Here is a 13,775-nt window from a genome sequence, read left to right on the forward strand (position 1 = left end):
TCTGTGCAAAATTAAAATTGTCAAACAGCAAGTGTTTCTTGGGCAGGCATTCATTAACACGTGCTCTCCTGAAGAATGCTAATGAACTGTAGTGGTAGAAGCAGTTCATTTCTTCAGAAACGCACATGGAAGCAGCTGCGGAAAGACTGAATAGACCCACAAAGTAGAGGAAACTCAGGTGTCTGTATTTCTTCTCTGCTTTGTAGCTGAGATAAGTTTCAAATCTTTTCTCCTGAGGCAGTTAGAGACCTTTTGTCAATATTAGAGGCTGTAGATATGGATGTAATTTCAGGCAGATAAAATGAGATCTTATGACTGAAATAACATTTCTTGTTAGTTCTTTACCTTTACAGTCCTCTAATATGCAGTCCTCCCTATTGAAGGTTTTGAAAGGTGTTTTTATAAAATTCCTTAGTCTGTGTGGCCATCATACCTTTCCAGAAATCTAGTTGTGTGTAACAGTTAAATAAATCCACTTTACCATTTTAATTTAATTCTCACTAAAAGTACATTCCACGGTATGCTTTATCTCACTCCTCAAACCTACCTAACATGGTAAAGCTTCACCACTTTAAGTACCTCAGCTTTGAAAATCTTTGCTTTGGGCTTGCTTTGACAGATTTTACATAAATAATAGACCTTGATATCCAGTTACTAATTCCTGCTTACTTGCCAGTACAGTGCTCCATTTTTGATAGATTAAAATGACTAAAATAAGCCAGTCAGGTTATAATACAAATTAATCTTCTTTTTCATACTTGAAGAAGCAGCCCTGAACAACTTTGGCACCTGCAAAACACTTGAGAGGTGGTCAGGTATACTAACCACTAACACAGTTTCATCCCACAGTTTCAGTGTGATTTGTGCAAAGTCATGCTGTGGAGGAAAAAATCACCAGACCTTAAAACTGCTTGAATTTATCCTTTCTTTTAAGGTTCACTGCATTTTCTAACCTTTGTTCTCATGTTTTGAAAACGGCAGTGAACAAGAAATGGGCTTGCTTGTGTCTAAAAAGTCAGTGCACTACTGTCTATGCTCATGGTAGGTGATTATGTAAATGCCAAACACATCCAGACAGGACACCCCAAGAAAACAACACATTTAAATAAATGTTTTAGATGAAAAAGAAATTTAGCTGCATCCAAAATCAAGTATTTACTGTATTTCCACATGTACAGCTTCACAGAGGAAGAGGTTGAGACCTGCTGCAGTACAAGGAGTTGGCGAGCATGGAATCAGGAGAAGGGAGATTACTGGGAAAGCTGTGACCTCTGTTACCTTCTGAAATAACCCACACGCACTCTTGTAGAGTCTCCAGTCTTACTGCCAAGAAGAATTTGTGAACCTGTATTCATGAAAACATAACACTTTGAATTTCAACATTTTTAAAAACATATTTGTAAGCAAGAAGTTCAAATGGATAATAATTTGTTTCAAAATGTCAGTTCCGTCGGGTTTTTTCCTTTCCCTTTTTTTTTCTTTTAAGACAAATTAGTGAAATAAACATGATTGCAAATGTTGGAAAACGTTTTTACGTTACAGAAATGTACTTCCACCCTGCCACGACAAAGCTCAGGACGTACCCGGAGCAGAGCTAAGCCGTCAGCTCGGGAAGCCGCTGCCGGGGGCTCGGCCCGGGACCCCCCCCCCGCAGGCTGCCCTTGCTTCTGCAGAGGTGCTGCCCCTGCTGCACCGCGCCATGGCGAGACCTGCGCGGGCAAGGACCTTCTGCTCTTGCTGTCAAACGCAAGAGGGAGCTCTTGGTCGCAACAACTTCTCTTCGCTCTCCCCAGGTTTTGTTGAAAGTCTGTTCCGTCCCTAAGCTTTTCTTACTTTATAATTGGCTCTTTCAATTCAGGGACAAATGGCTAATGGAAAGCTTAAAAAAACCCCAAAACAAACAGTGACAATCTCGGCCGAACATAATGTAGGTGTAGCTCAAAGGAATGGGTTACACCAACGCTTATGCGCTGGTCAGGCTTACAGTTCAGCAGTGAAAGCCACATGTCACTTTAGGTACCAGGACTCACTATATATAACATATAGAGATCTCCAGCAGTGACACTTACGAGCACCCGTGTCATGAGGCAAGGACCTGCAGAAGCTGCCCCGTGGGACGTGTCAGTGTGTTCCGACATCCGTGGCAAACATGGCCTGCTCTCAGCAATAGGCAGGAATTAATCTCTGATTAACGTTCACAGCTCCCAGTCCTCTCCGGGGACAAGTGCCCACACCAGCCCTGTTACACAGCATGTAGCACTGGGGTGAGGCAGTAGGGCCCATCCCCATCAATTCAATTTCTTTAGGACTTGGAAGGCTCAGGATGTGTGGAAGGCCAGTTCCTGTCTGTTCTCTGGCTGAGCCTGGACTTTATTGGACTGTGTGAAGGGGACACAGCTGGGGAAGGGCTAAAAAACCTCAGAAGGAGACAGACAATGAAAATCTGGCTGCACTGAAGTAGATAGGAACCTCGAGCGATGCCCTGGCCAGATTCTAAGTGAAGAATCTGAAGAATCCAGGCATCCTCCCCACAGCACTCCTCCAAGTGACTCACCCTTTTTTACCTTTTCTTTTGTTTTTTTTCTCCCAGTCATGGCTGAATTTGGCTAATGCTGTTACACTTACCTACTGAAAAAAAGACGTGTTCTTTCATATGTGCACATTTATCCACTCAGATTTAAGGCACTTACAATATGCTATAAAACACTTAAAATGGTCCACTCTTTACGACTATATGTAGTCAGTCTAATAAAAGATATCAGTCTCTCTACAGAAACCATTTCAATTAAAGCATTTTAAGAAATATTGTGGCTTCATAAGTAATGGACAGGTTTAAAGAGACCAAGAAAACCTTTATGCAAAAATAATTCTCTACATATTTTTCTTTTCTGTTGTATACCTAAATGGTTCTTCCCATTCATAGTAATCCCAGCTATTCATGCTCAGGCTGTAGTTATGCACTGAAAAATTAATATGTTGGTCTGTTACCTTCTGTCATGCTGCAATTATTGCCTATAAGCAGCAGTCAATTGAACAAACAAAGCCTTTAGCGTGACTGGCTCTCTAGTAAACATGCTACTCTTAATATTTCCCAAGGGAAACAATACAGAACTTCATATAAGTGAATAAGGATACCCATCTGGTACCCTATCTGGCTACCCAAGTGTAGTCTGTTGATTCAAAACCCATCTGTCTTAATCTTGGGTAAAAGGACACAAGATATTGAATATTTAAAAGATACCAGATAAGCATTAGTATCTTAAGTATCGTCAGTATTCTAAGCCAAAGGAAGTTTCCACATTTCCTTTTAGACATAGCCAACACAGCAACAGCATGGTTAATACCTTGGAAATGAAATAATCAGGTACACTGTGAATCAGCTGACATTTTGTTTTGTGGCTTTTCTCATTTGTTCTGTATGCTTTGTTGCTTTTAAGATATTTGACATGTTGGTACATTCAGGTATTCTTTCAGAAAATAGAAAAATCTGAAAAAGCAGTGTATTGTCAAGGTGTTTAAACAGAGGAGTCCAAGCCTGGATGTGGCAATTTGTAACAGATGAAGTCTAGGCAAAGATCATCCAGGATCTTTAAATAAATAAAGGATTTCCTGGATTAAATAAATCCAGGAAAAAAACCATGGAACAGTGTCACATGTAGATAACAGAGAATCGAATGTGTTGCTTGAGGTGGAATAAGAATGGGGAAAAGCAAGCATCTTAGGTGGGAATGAAAATAAGAACAACAAAGCTACTACCCAGAAGCTCATAGCTGTTGTAAAATTGCCCTGCCATTATGCAGAACAGGATACAGACACGTGAATGTGAATTTTCGGACTTACAGTTAGAGGAAGAAACATGGGAACTCTTTATAGTCCTTATTCTTCTCTTTTTAGCTGCAAAAGAAGTGAAGGGTCTGTAAAGTTCATATTGCAGCAAAAGTCACACTTATACAATTTTTATATGATTCACCAAAGCATTCAACAAAAATAGCTGACAGGTGAAGACTGGCTAGAAATGCTCAGAACTTGGGTGACAGGGGATGACAACTTCTAACTGATAGACAGGAGGGGTTGTCTACCATCATCACTAAGAAAATGAGAGGGATGTTCTTTGAACAGTTATACAAAATGCTTCACAAACACGATGCTATTATGAGTGCATCCAAAAAATCTTGGTTCTAAAAAGTGCCTCAGTTTGTAGACTTGTGCAAAGACATTACAGACACTGGTTCTGGAAGTGGTAACAAGAGAAGTGGAAAAGGAGCAGGAAAGCCCACAAAATTATTTGGCCTCTTGCATGTCCACAGAAAGATGAATAATGTGCTAACTGTTTTAGAGCACACAGCAACCTTGGATTTCACATGATGAAATTTTGGTCATGACAGAAAATAAGCTATTGAATCACGTGTTCCTTTTTCAGAAAGAAAAATTTATGTGCACGCACCGTTTATTTCACCCATTTGTACAGAAAAAAGTGAAGGATTAATTAACAGGCAAGAGGTACAAGAATACAGTATGCCTCCCTGGTTTGTTCTGCAACTAGTACGCATAAAGAAATACAGATATAGAAACCTAAGAATGATTGTATCTGCATCTAAATCCAAAGCCTAACTTGATGGAAATCTCAGAGAATATGCTAGGACAAGGCTGATAACGAAGATCCTCTGCCCAGAACACAGTCTTTCAGAAAATGGTTCTCTTTACTACAAATTGGCTCAGACTAGAAACCTCAAAAAAACCAGCCTTACCACGGACGCACAGAGTTTTCTCAGTGCAGATTGCTCAAGACTGGGCTGGGAGCCTGGAGTCAGAACTGAACAAAAGCCTGTCTGCTTAAGAAGAATTTATTTCCAGCAACCTCTGTTCCACAATGGCAGTGCTCTGCCAGCCACATGAGGCACAGCAGGGGGAAGAAGAGAATCCAAGAGGAAACTTGGCTTTGTACCTATTGCAGCTTTAGTCATCCTTTTTGAACAAAATTCGGCTGTCAGCCATCTGGAAGACAAACACCTGCGAGGAAGTACAGAAACAGCTGGTATTAGAGGTGATATTGTAACCAGCATCTGCTGCACTTTTTACCACGTCCTGCTGTTCTGCTAGATGAAAACAGTAATGCAAGTCCTGTCATAAAAACTAATGCATTGGGGTGAATGAGGACATCCAACAGGCAACTGGGGTAAAATTTTCTGTGAAAGAAAGACAGAACAAGGATGATGCCATGTTTTTACGGGTTGATCATTGTTGTTGCTGTTCTTTGCTGTATTTTGGGCACAGAGAAGTAGTAACATTGATCGAAAATAAAACCTACTTACTTTCTTCTTCTTAAGGCTTCTATTCCAGACTCATAGTGTCTGTTTCAATACCGTGTAATTTCTCTGGTAATCATCTCATCTGGGCCTTGAAAAGATATTTTCAAAGTATCTGCTCAGATAATCCACCTAAATTTGAATTGTTTATTGTTTGTCTTTATAAGGGATACTATAAGGTCCATGGGACCCATCACAATGATGTAAAACAGGTAGCTATCACTAGGTTAATAGATAACCAGGGTTTATACCAGTATCGACTATGAAACCAGAGACATGTCCATGCTTGTTTTTTGAATTACATATCAAAAGCTTTGATGGTGTTTGGTACTTAATCACAGACTTGGAAAGATGATAATGCTTGTGCCAATCTGCAAAACTAAATGTATACCCACAGCTGTCTTCAAAAGATCCTTCCAGTGATTTCTGCTGGCAGTTTTGTGACATACTTTGTGTCCCACGAGCTTGAAGGTTCTTTCAGTGTGAAGGGTTAATTGTTTTGTTAGAGAAAGTGGCAAACAGATAATCTGACAAAGCTGGTCTCCTGTGATACAGGTGTTTTAAAGCAGAGAGGGAAAAATGTTAAAGTGGTTGTGGGGAGGGAAGAAAGACCAAGAACATAAGGGTTTGCTTCAACAGTTAGGTTTGCTTATAGTCAGAAGAAGTAAGGTTAAGATACTACCGAAGATGAGTGAGAGGCTGTAGCAAAAGTCGGTCTGCTGGGACAGGTATTTATTCTGCATTCTTGAGTGACTGTAGATCTTCTTGGTGTCAGGAACCACAGTTGTTAATTTTTTCAACTTCTTTTTACAAGTTAGGATACTGTTACATGTTTTCAGTACAAAAATAAGATAGACTGAAAGCTCACTATGGTGTAAAAGTACGTAATAATTAAAGTTGCATACAGAAATAAAAAATAAGATTCTGGCTTAAAGTTGTATTTTTAATTTGCTTAATAACTTACCAAGGTGCAGAAAGAATTTTGACAAGGGCTTTTTCTACATTAGATGAAATGGAAAGCTGACATGAAGAAACACTGCAGAGAAAAGAAAGTATTTTAAGGGCTTAATTTAGAAAACTGATTTCATTTTTGAAAGTCCCATGAGCCTACATTTTAATTCCAGAGGGCTTTAAAAATTGTACGTGTTATTACACTGCAAAATATTGATGTTGATATTAATGAACTCCGTAGAATGAGGCTGTATGGAGGTTGAAATGAGTTCATGCTTTTTTTCCTGGAATTTAGATGCTCAGAGTATACATTCTGATCATTTGTCTAAGTTAGAATTTATGTCTCTGGGTTGATGTTATTACTAATTAGTGAGGACTTAAAATTGTAGGGATGCATCTGCAAAAATTAAAGTAATCATCATTACTGCAGTCTGAAAGTCTGGACACCGATACATGTGGTTCTGGTGACAAAGAGAAAGGTAGTTTCTTTCATTCACAGATACCCTTTGCATATGTACATTTTTAATACACTAGAGGTTGCAAAAAGTGGGACAACATGAGAAAGTAAAAGTACTGTTTCCTTCCTGGAATAGTAGGCATGTCCTGTATTTGCATTCTTGAAGCAACTTTGGGCCTGGCCAAGTGATAAAAATAAAACTGAGACTATGAGTAATACTTTTCATAACAGGGAGTTTACAAGCTGGAGAAGGAATCCTTACAAAATTACTGGATTTTTTTCCCAATATATGTGTCCTTTTCCTTTTTAAACATATTGCTACATCTCTGCAGATTATCACTAGCTGTTGATCATTCTTAACTTTCTGTGTGTGTCAAAGGACATACGTGCATTTCTTCCTTGTGTTTGTCTATTCAGAATACTAGCTGTAACTTAAGGGGAAGAGGAATCCAGCATGGCTGTCTTCAACAGGACTTTCCTATTTTATCAGTGTTATGTAGAGAGAACTCTTTAGTCCTGAACTCACCTATGCCAGAAAATAAAGGAATACAAGCAGGGAAAATAAACATATTCTTTTTTCTTTCTCTAGAAATAGCTAATTCTTCCACTGTGAGATCAGTTTTTCCCAGTCCAAAAGGATCACCTACTTGAGTGCAGAGATATCCAAAGTTTACCATGGATCAATACATAATCCCTCTAATGCAACCACCTGATCATCTGTGCACCTGCATCTACAGGTCACCCAACTGAGGGCATCACATTCTGTCCTCTGTTACTTCTACAGCAGGACATAAATGTTACAACTCAGCACATTTCTTAGAGTAAAAAGGTGAACCAGCTAACTAGGCAGAATGTTATTACAGACAAGAACTATAGCACTGAACATGATATATTCAGCTGGAGCGTAGCAGCATCTCAAAAATGAAGGTGTTCTCTATCATGTTTTCATATCAGTAGGTTTTTAAATTGCACATTTATACAATTAGTCATTTGCCACATTAATTAAAATAGGAAGCATATGCAGTTATATAATGGGACATAGGTGGTTGCAATTGCTAAATCGCTTGCACCTGTGCAAAGGGAATGCAAAATGGAGCAGGTTTATGCTTGCTTTGCAAAATGGATATAGTAGTAAAAGGTCGGGAAATAGATGTAATCAGAAATGGTGATTTTGGGCAAAGGAGGATCCTGCATCACTCATTTCTAATAAAACTAAGTGGCTGGCAGCAGTGATTTTATAGACTGGCGTGCCTAAAGAAGGTCTGTATCTTAATTCGTGCTATAACATAGTAACATGTATACTTCTAATGTTAAGAAAGCATTCCTCCCACCTTCCCCCCACAAAAACAGGGAAAGAACCACCATCTTTTTGGACAACAGAAATTGTTAGTACAGCTAGAAAACAGGATGAATATTTACTTTAATGGAAAAACACAGAAGGTCACTTGTTCCAAGACTCTCTTCTGGAAATCGGTTTCCCCTGTCAAGACATGCATTTCAAAGGAAGACAGACTTGAATAGTAAGGTTAACATTTACCTTCCTGAAATTCCTCTATGGTTTAGCTATATTGTTCAGGTACTCTTCCAGCATATCAAGTGTAAGGCCTCCGAGGGTTAGTTGCTCATCTTCCTGAAATGATGCTCTGTCCTGTTGATAGAATTTTTGCAATTGTTGCTCCATATCTTGCAAAGACATACAAAGCTTTCTTTCAAAACTTTAAAAACCTTGTTCTCCCCCCCCCCCCCCCCCCCCTTTTTTCAGATGCATTTAGGCAATCAACAGAGAAGTTTGGCTCAGAAAAAGCAACAGTGCTGAAAATCGAGTATGAAGGTTATCTAGTACCATATAGTTTGGAAAAATCGGTTAAAAACCCCCACTGATTCAACAAGCCGTGGGTGAAATCCAGGCTGTAAATTAAGTCAGTGGCAAAAATCCCATTGACACCCTTAGGCCAGATTTTCTGCCTAAATACCCAGTAGGTAACTTGAGACGTAATACCTTTAGGTATTCACTGCAGTAACAAAGCAGTAGTTAGAGCATTGCAGGAACGGATTGGAGCACAGCACTGAGACTCAGCTTAGTTAAGAGCCTTAACTCAAACTTTGATTTTATCTGCTTGTCAAACAAAGGATCAGCTGTACTATAGCTGCACCTCTGCCAGCCAATTAAGGTCAAAGAAAAGGGTTTTGTAGTGCTTTAGATTAGATCGCTCACCTTCTATTTAAGGAAATACACAAGTAATACATATGTAAAACTAAAGAGAGTCTTTCCTTTCTTCTGTTCCTCCTTTTTGGTCCTGTAAGTGAAGAAGAACACTAGGTCCTTGTGTCCTAGAGAACTGGGCTTGAGAGAAGCTGCAAAGTTTATTTGTAAATTAGCCTAACGTCTGCATTATTTCACTTCTGAAATTAAGATCCTTTTTACTTTGTGAGTCTTGAGCATGAAGAACAAAGGAAATAGTGGCTCAAAAATGGAGAAGAGCAAAAATTGATTTAGGAAGAGAAAAATAATCTTTCTTAGGTTATTTAAAATGTTGGGCTGGTGGTGGTTGGTTGTTTTGCTAATTGCTATTTGTCTTCAATAACAAATTATTGTAATGCAAATTTCAGGGGTGGACTTATCAACATTGTGTCTGTACTTAGGAACTCGTGGTGATACCCTTTTTTCTTCTGAGTAATTGTTGAGCAAGCTCCCAAATCCAATGTTTCTGTCTTGCACTTTTCAGGCTGGAATAACAAATGTCCCTTCCATTCTCATTTAAAACCTCTCTAACAGTTAATTTTCTGACCCCCTCTGCAGCCATATGGATGTAATATCATCCAACAGTCATTGCCTTCTAAGGCTCCTTATGTACCTAAGGCGTCCACAGAAAAATAACCTTTCAAATTGATGGTGATCTGAACAACAGTCATTTTCCCCAGCTAAAACTCTCCAATTCGTTTCCAATGAAACACTGTGCTCTTGCACACAAAGCATGCATTTATGCTGATTAAGCACCGTTTTTTATCAGCAGGGTGTGCACAATCAAACATATTTGACTCAAATACAGAAGCATAGATTGGTTTACTCAGTTAAAAGCTTTGATCTGGCAATGACAGGTATTAGGTAGAGCTAAAGGAATCCATAGTGCTTAAGGATCCTGATTTACTTTTGGCCTCTAAAGCAGAATGCTAAGGGTAGGTAGGAATATTTTCACTGGCATTAACAGAGCCTTGAGTTCCTGAGAGTGAGAGATGCGTTATTCCTCCTAACAGCTTTGCTTCTTCACATGGCCTTCCCTTGCTTGTCTGACACAAATAGGCTTCTAAATTGTCATTATGCCACATGTTACTACAAAATATCAAGCATTCCTGGCTGCCCCAACTCAAGACAAAACACTAGCTGCAAGCTGTAGGAGCTTCAGTGAGACATACTCAGAAAAGGAATCCTGCCCTTGTTCAAGGGCGTAAAATTTGCTTTCAGATTTCATTCATTTCAGTGGGTGGATGAAGGCAGAAGAGGTAGTTACCAAAAAGGGTACATACTTTTTTTTTTAAATATTCCTTTAGGATATGCCTGCCGTCCTAAGAATTGGAAATAGTCAAAATACTGTGTTCTGTCCAAAGAACTGCTACAAAGGTAATAAGAATTTTTTATGACCATTAACTTGACACCAGTGCAATAATTTAGCTATAATCCTCAAAATTACTCATCAACCTTTTTCACCTACTCAGCTATTTGCTGTGACGTGAAATGGGGAAACAGTTGCTTGGATGAGATAAACAAGCATCTTGTTATCATTGCAAAATTGAAGTGTGCAACTGCACAAGCAAAGTAGCTTTTTACATTCTATTTTTAGCAGTTACTACTTGTCTTATTGTTAAACTCCATCTGACCATTTCTGTATTCCTGCTTTGTGTTACTTTAAAAAAACAGACCAATTATCCTTCCTGCCCACTTTTTTTTTTAAAGCATTTGCCACATTCCCAGCTGTTACAAGAAATTTAAGCATACAGATTAGTTTACTCAGGTGTTTTGGCTAACAAAGGTCAAGAGGATTGGGTTATAAATATGTAAATCATTAATTGTAGTGTGTGTTCCTTTTACTGTGTTGCTGAGAATTGCACAGGAGAACAGAAGATTAAATACTTCCCTATAGGCTGCAGTTGTTTTCCCTCCATGCCGGAGTTAACTCTGTCCTGGTGCAAGGTGGCATCCACTCAGTTGTATTGGTTCCTTCTGCCAGCCACTTGAACATCCATAAAGAAGTAACGTTACATAGAGTTTTCTGTGATTGGAGTCCTTGCTTTTTCCAGAGAACAGAGCCTTGGTTTAAAGCGCTATGGTATCAAATATTGTAAGCATGTCTATCTGCCATTTTGTCAGATGTTTCAATACACATACATGTTTATAACAGCAAGGGACTTTAAGTAGATCTGGGAGCTCATAGCCTCAGGTGACTGATCCAAGTGCATTTAACATGTGAATACTCCCATTGAGTTCAGTGGGAACATTTCTGACCTTAAAGTGAAGCATGTGGTTTATTAGTTGCTTATTGGTGTTTATCTGAATACGTGGTAAATAAAAGACTATGTCCCCAAAATCTGCTTGCAAGTTATGGGTCAAGCCTACTGCTGTTACAGTGTGGTACGCTCTGATGGTAGACATTAGCTGTGGGGTAACGACCAGGGATCTAGGGCAGATCCCAGCTGGTGCAGCCTGTGACTTTTCAAATTGCGGTGGTTAGTCACTGAGTGCATTCATACAGTGTTAACAAGGGTCAGGCTTGGGATGTCACTGACAGGGCAGTATTGCACTCAAACTTAACGTGCTCCATTCCTGAGTGGAAGTTTGGACATATTCTGAGGCTCTAAGAAAGGGCAGGCTGTGCCTGTCAGAACACGTCTGCAGAGCTTGGGCTGAGGCAGCCTCTCAGTGGGGTTTGGGGATTGCAGTGTGTCTGACTGGCAAATCCAGACCAAAAAGCAGGCTTGAAATGCACTGAACTGACACTGCAGACGTATGCAGGGCAGGAAACGCTTGATGCATGTGCTTCCCATTGCAGAAGAGGCACGTCCATCAATAGCTACCACTGAAGAGGAAACTTTTAGTATGCAAGATGTTTTCTTACCTAGCGCTCAAGGAAAACTTGGAAAAGCAACCAATGACAGCTTGTAGAAGAGGCAAAAATTGCAAACTATCTAGCTTTGGAAAGGATGTGTAAGAGCCGGTAGTGAGAGCCTTGCTAATGTTTTGGCATCCAAATGCAACTAGCAACCTTTGACTTTATGCCAGTTCAGCACTGGGTGTGAAACTCTTGGCAGTTTGCCTCAACTTCATAGCACTTTTAGGTCTGGAGACAGAGAGAGAAAGCAGAGAGGGAGAGCACAGAGAACTGAGTATTTAGAGATTTTGTAGGTCTTGTTTCTGTTTCTCTTTTCTACTTAGAAGAATCTGTTCATGCCTTTTGGGACTATGGAAGATCTAACTTGTAAGGATCAGGTTAGGGAAACAAACCACATCCCCCATTTCTTTAAAAGTGCTATTTAGAATTATTGAACTGTATTTTGTGCTCCCTTTACACAAAAAATATTTTTTGTCAAGGAAAGATATTATCAGATGCGATTTTCAGGAACTGAGCTATCTTTCCAGCTTGAAACACCAAACTTCCTTGTTAAGAGACAGGATTTTTTTAACACCTTCCCCTCTCCCAGAAATATCAGAACTGCTTGGAGCATCTGGAAACAAATGGTCACAGCTCCTAAAAAAATTAGGAAAAGTAAAAATGTAAGAATGTTTATTTAATTATTTAATTTGTGTTTGCACAACAAATACACTACATCATGATGCTTAACCTGATGCTTCAACCAAAGTAATTTCAGATTCAAAGGGTGCTTTTCCAATTCAGTGGAATAATTTTCCTTGTGCTTGCAGGTGTGAGTTTACCCAAGTCAGATGAAAATATTATGTATATATAGATCTCTAATGTATGGTATAAAATCAGAAGTCCTCTCACTAATCAAATAACCCTGTTTCTAAAAGTTTAAGTTAACAGGAGCAAAGGTATCTCTGAGATTCTGATAATTACTTATTTTGCTTAGAGGTCTTTTGCCTGTCTGCTGTTTAAGGCAGCAGTCCTCCACTCACTCAGAACTGTGCGTGGAAGGAGAGGGAGGGCAGGTTGTCCTTCCCAGCATCACTGCTACAGACCTTTGCTGCAGAAAGCCCTGTCAGGCAGGGGGGTGATCTAGAAGCAGCACAGTCAGCAGAGACAAAGCCTGCTAACCGTGGGTAACCAGCATGTGAAAGGATTCCACTGGCCCTTTTCTTCTTTGCTTGTATTACCATACAGTCATGTACACTGATTTTGGTGCCTGTAGTACCAGCTGTTATTGCCATCATCTTCCCCTATGGGCAGCACAACCCAGAAATTTGTTACTTTAGTTATTCCAGCGTCACTTTGGGAACCTCAGTGACAAGCATGACCATGCTACTTCAAAGCAATGATCCTGCAGGAAGATATTGTGGCAACTCTTACAGGCATTACTGAGAGCAGTAGTGTATCCCACAGTCTGCCAATGCACATGCTGGTTTTTTTCCCACGCTGGCTTGGAGAAGGAGGCAGAGCAGCAGGGACGTTCATTTCTCCATGTTGGCAAATCCTATATACCCTGTTTTGTACTATTCACACTGTTTTGTTCCCCTGCATGTCTTGAATAGGATTAACAAATAAGAGTTTTTCCTTTAAGCTCTGGTGAACTTTACTAAGATACTCAGAAACTGCATCAGAAATTTTGAATAGTCTTTCTCACTGGTGGTTCTCTTGGCACCATAATTTTTTGTCTTAACAGAGGCACTGACACTTTGTCAGTGACAGTTCTTGTTCTATATCACCATCAGAGTGTGTGACTTATTAACTTTCAAGCAACCTAGAGGTTTTATTTGCTGTCACAGATCTCTTTAAATATTGACCTCTTTAAACATTAAACATTACGGACAAACACCCAGAACTGATGATGCAGACATTGCAAAATAAATTACTGTTTAAACCATGGAATGTGCAGCATGACAATTCAGAGCA

The 13,775-nt window shown here is 39.5% G+C and overlaps 1 long non-coding RNA gene across 5 annotated transcripts; it reads right to left on the minus strand.

Moving 5' to 3' along the window:
• Nucleotides 1-1,100: 1,100 nt before the first annotated feature.
• LOC115337370 lies at nt 1,101-8,796 on the minus strand. 5 transcript variants are annotated; one of them, XR_005931636.1, is made up of 7 exons: nt 8,714-8,796; nt 8,252-8,362; nt 6,271-6,342; nt 4,749-5,010; nt 3,841-3,894; nt 2,070-2,154; nt 1,101-1,345 (listed from the first exon to the last, which is right to left on the minus strand). It is a non-coding gene; the product is annotated as an uncharacterized LOC115337370 (long non-coding RNA). The 5 variants fall into 5 exon arrangements; XR_005931635.1 differs by having other exon boundaries at nt 2,031-2,154; XR_005931637.1 differs by lacking the exon at nt 2,070-2,154 and adding an exon at nt 5,313-5,397.
• Nucleotides 8,797-13,775: the final 4,979 nt, after the last annotated feature.

Source organism: Aquila chrysaetos, chromosome Z (assembly GCF_900496995.4).
Source record: "Aquila chrysaetos chrysaetos chromosome Z, bAquChr1.4, whole genome shotgun sequence".
NCBI lineage: Eukaryota > Metazoa > Chordata > Aves > Accipitriformes > Accipitridae > Aquila > Aquila chrysaetos.